Source organism: Myotis davidii, unplaced genomic scaffold (genome assembly GCF_000327345.1).
Source record: "Myotis davidii unplaced genomic scaffold, ASM32734v1 scaffold235, whole genome shotgun sequence".
NCBI classification, from domain to species: domain Eukaryota; kingdom Metazoa; phylum Chordata; class Mammalia; order Chiroptera; family Vespertilionidae; genus Myotis; species Myotis davidii.
Genome location: NW_006287462.1, coordinates 254,745 through 259,992, shown reverse-complemented (window position 1 = coordinate 259,992; position 5,248 = coordinate 254,745).

The following is a 5,248-nucleotide window of genomic DNA, read 5'->3' as shown; positions in this document are numbered from 1 at the left end:
CACTGATAACCAGGACCAGGGGTAGACACTCAATGCAGGAGATGCCCCTTGGTTGTTAGTGTGCTCCCACAGGGGGAGCGCTGCTTAGCCAGAAGCCGGGCTCACAGCTGGTGGTAGCAGGAGCCTCTCCTGCCTCCACAGCAGCACTAAGGATATCTGACTTCTGGCTTAGGCACGCTCCTCGCAGGCTCCTGGACTGTGAGAGAGAGCAGGCCAGGCTTAGGGACCCTCCCCCTAAGTGCATGAATTTCATGCATTGGGCCTTTGGTTATTTTATAAATGGGGAACTAAATATTTTGCAGTAATTCAATTAATTAATGAAAAGCACAACTTCTTTGAAATTTCTATCAGACTATACCATATTTTAGTATATGTTACCTATTTAAAGCACTATTTTTATATACTTTGATATAGAAAAGGAGATAATAAGGGCATTTTCTATTTCAGCTGTATTTCACAAGTAAATTTATTTTTTCTTTTCCTACATTTTACTGTTTCAAAAGCAAGAAATCAGATCTCAGGAGACCTATGTCATTCTCCTGTTACAAGGAAACTTTATGACTTTGAGTCAATAATTCCATTTTCTGTGAGTATTAGGTACCGTATATAGAAAAATGAGAGGTGGACCACAGTTTTCTAATGTCTCTTCCAACTCTATGGCGATGTGCAATCTATGATTTTCCAGAATAGTTACATAGCAATTATTTTTTAAAATAAATTCTTTGAGGACAAACTATAGCTTTCAATTTGTCAAAAGATTGTCCAGGTTAGTTATATAGATAGTTAAGTAGATATATATAGAGATAGATATATCTTAATGAGTATTTGTGTATTTATTTTGTGAAGATTAGTTATTGATATAGTGATGTATTCATTGGTTTAGTGGTCTAATAAAATGTTAATTTTATGATGATTAATTTCTTTCTAATATTTTGAGGAAACATTTCATTCAGTGTGATAAATCATCATCAGATTAACCAAGATATAATGTATAACATAGACATTTTGAAGGATATTATTACAAATTAGTGTCCATTTTTAGATGATAATTTAAATTCAATTAATCACTTTTCATATATTACCTAAATTGAAAAATTAACTATTTTAAAATGTCTTGTTTTTACATTAATTGCTGCATTATGCTTGAATAAATACAGGGGAAATTATTTTATGTATATACGAAAATTTTAACCTCTTCAATGAGTGTTTTTTTTATAAAGTCACATAAAATTAATAAAATCTATCAAAGAGAACTATTACCTTATCTTTCTTTAAATAACTATAATCTGGACTCCCTTAGCAAAATGTAATCCCAACTGCTGCCATAATGATAATCAACACTTGATTTTAGGGCCTATCTTATGTATTGGATCTCTGATAAGGCAATTTGGGGAGAAACTGACACAAAATCAGTCCATTTAAAAGATTTTTCTGAGTGAATAAATAAATAAATAAATAAATAAATAAGTCTATGTAAGCAGCAGCTGAAAGCTACTCTGCAACTATTGCTCCTAAATATAAAGAACAACAAACAGAAAGAGGGTCCTAAAGAAATCTGCTGAACAAGGAGTGGGGACATTGGCTTTTAAGGTGCTTGTTTTGTGGTAACCTGTTCAAAAATGAGTCTGGTGGCCTGCAGACTGAAGGGTCCCAGGTTTGGTTTCAGTCAAGGGCAAGTACTTCAGTTTCAGGCTTTTCCCCCCAGGGCCATGTAGGAAGCAACCAATCGATGTGTTTTTTCTCACATCGATATTTCTCTCTGTCTTTCCCTCTCTCTTCTACCCTCTCCAAAAATCAATGGAAATATATCCTTGGGTGAGGATGAAAGAAAGGAAGAGAGAAAAAAATAAAGAAAGAAACAAAGTAAAAGTAGAAAGCTATAGACGAGTGGACGAAAAAGCTATTGTACATATATACAATGAAATATTTCTCAGACATAAAAAAGAATGAAATCTTACTATTTCTGACAACATGGATGGACATAAAGGGTGTTATGCTAAATGAAATGTAATACAGAGAAAGACAAATAGAATATGATTTCACTTATATGTGGAATCTGATGAACAAGATAAACAAATATGAAACAGACTCATAGATACAGAGAACAGACTGATGGTTGCCAAAGGGAAGGGAGTTTGAGGGACTGGATGAAAAAGGTGAAGGGATTAAGAAGTATAAATTGGTAATTACATGGAAAGTACAGCATAGGAAACATAGTAAAAAATCCTATATAATAAAAGGCTAATATGCAAAATATCCCCTCAGGAGTTTTATCAACTGAAAGTTTGACCAACCAGGAATTGGACAGCTCGCTATGATGTGCGCTTACTACCAGGAGGTGGCGCAGAATGAATGAAAGCCCTGGCTGGCAGCCAGCTGCTGGGGAAGGAAGGCCCTGATTGGCCCTGATCACCGGCCAGGCCTACAGACACTACCCATACACAAATTTTGTGCACCAGGCCGCTAGCATTTTAACAACTATGTATGGTTCCAGGTGGGTACTGGAAATATCAGTGGGAACACTTTGTAAATTACTGTATCTGATAAAAAATTTAAATGGCAAAAAATAAAAAATAAGATAAAGTAAATGTAGAAGCCAGGCTCTTGATTTATCAACAGATTTTTCATGCTTACTATTAATTCTCCTCTCATGAGTAAATTCACAATGAAACTACCTAGCTCTGGTTTGTCTAATCTATATTACCTCAGCCTTTCTAGTGGTTGTATAAACACCAAGTTCTGGGAATTAAATAATTTCCTGCTTGAAATATGTAGAGTGGCTTCTGTCTGAATAAAATAGACAACAATTAGTACCTGGTAGAGGAAGAATTGAAAACCCAAATCTAAACTTAATATCCATTCTCATTATATCAAATGGGGAAAAATCCAGGAATTGCAATGTAGCCTCCTTGTCTTTAGGTCCAATGATCTTTTTACTGGACCACATTACCATAAGGAATCTGCAGGCTTTTTGTACAGAATTTCCTATAGAAATGACCTTATATATGCAAATTTAATTTGAGCAATTTACATTATTGTTTTGGGGGAGGACATATGACATATAGTTTTAGGATTTAAAATACAGCTGCTAATTTCTTTATAGTAAAAATTTATCTATTTGACTATTTTTTAATATAATACTCCATTTAATAGAATACTTCTGCATTTAAGTTTTTTTTTTCAAATGCTCACCGATGTCATTTATCACTTATAACTATGTTTGTCAACCAGCATTTCCTTAGGAGAGCAGAGAACAGTTGAAAGTAAGAGATAGCAGCTTTGGGCATGGATGCATCTCATTAATCTAGCCTGTCCCCTCTGGTCGAGGTTGCAGTATCATCTCTGCCCTCCCTCCCTATTGCCATCAATCATTTGCTCTTTGGAAGTCTCATCTAATTCTTGCTTCTTTCTCATATCTGTTGACTTATTTTTCTCAACTTAAAAATACTAGAGCAGACGTAACTGGTTTGGCTCAGTGGATAGAGCGTCAACCTGCAGACTGAAGGATCCCAGGTTCAATTCTGGTCAAGGGCATGTACCTTGGGTGCGAGCACAACCCCAGTAAGAGGCGTGCAGGAGGCAGATGATCGATGTTTCTCTCTCATCAATGTTTCTAACTCTCTATCCATCTCCCTCTCTGTAAAAAATCAATAAAGTATATTAAAAAATACTAGAGCACAAATTGAAAATAGCGTAATTTTAATATAGCCGAAAGAGGTTTTTAGTAGATAAAACTATTGATATTTATTAAAAATTCTATACATTTTGAAATGTTTTTTCAGTCAATAATCATATAATTCCCACATTTTTCAAGGCTATCCATATATGGGTGAGGATGTGTGAACTAAGACAAAGCATATCAGCTGTCCCCAAATACACACTCATTTCACATACAACTCCTTTGATAATTTGTTGATTTTAACTTATAGACTTATTACATTTTTATCGCAATCTATACATATAAAAGGTTAATATGCAAATTGTCTGTTTGGGAGTTCAACCATGAAAGCGAGAGTTCAATTGCTTGCTATAACATGTGCTGACCACCAGGGGTCCCACGGAACATGGTGAATGACCAGTGGCAGTGGTGAGATGCTGGGGGAGCGAGGGAGGGTAGGAGGAGGCGGGGAGGCAGGGAGGCCAGGCCGAGGGACCCTACCCTGCATGAATTTCATGCACCAGGCCTCTAGTGCTAGTCTCTCTATATAAAAGCCTAAGCAGCCTTCTACCATTCGACCAGTAGCTATGATGTGCACTGACCACCATAGGGCAGATGCTCAATGCATAGGCATGGAAACATGGAACAGACAGATGAATCTCAGAGGGAAGGGGGGAGGAGGGAGGGTAGGATGAGATTAACCAAAGATTTTTTATGCATACTAGAGGTCTGTTGCACAGATTCGTGAGGGTGCAGGCCAGGCTGAGGGACCCCACTGGTGCATGAATCCATACACCGGGCCTCTGGTGTGTGTGTGTGTGTGTGTCTATTGAGTGGCCAGATTATTATGACCAGCCAGATTATTACAAACAAACATCAGTACTTCATTGACACTTCCAAAAATACTCAATATTGAAAACTTCCTAAGCAAATACTCTCAATGTTTTATTATTATTATTTGCATAACTAATGCACTTCATTGTACTGATAGGGTGGTCATAATAATCTGCCGGTTTTAATAATCTGGCCACTCAGTGTATATTTAGAGTAAAAAATTTAAAAAATACAGCAGGAAGCAAAGTAAAAACTTAATCTCTCTCCCACTGTTTTTCCTATCCAACCAGTTGCCTTTCTCAGAGGCAATCATCTTGTTATTTGTGTGGTCTTTCAATCTGTGAATATATAATCATCTTATGTATATTTCTTTTATATAAATAGTAGCATACACAATAATCTGGTCTGAATTTTTCTCTTTTTTTTTTCACATTTTTAACTTTTTTCCTAGGGTTTACATTGCTTTTTTGGTTCTCTTAGGAAATCTCTTTTTTTATGTTCTCTTAGGAAATCACTGTATTTTTGTTCTAATGGTTACTTCACAACTATCTTATCTAATAAAAGACAAAAATGGTAATTGGTGTACAACCAATACCCTTTTCATTGGCTAATCAGGGCTATATGCAAACTAACTGCCAACTAAGATTGGCAGTTAACTGCCAACTAAGATTGGCAGTTAACTGCCAACAAGATGGCAGTTAATTTGCATATGTAGGCACAATGCAGGGAGGCGAAAGGGAAAGCAGGAAGAAGCCC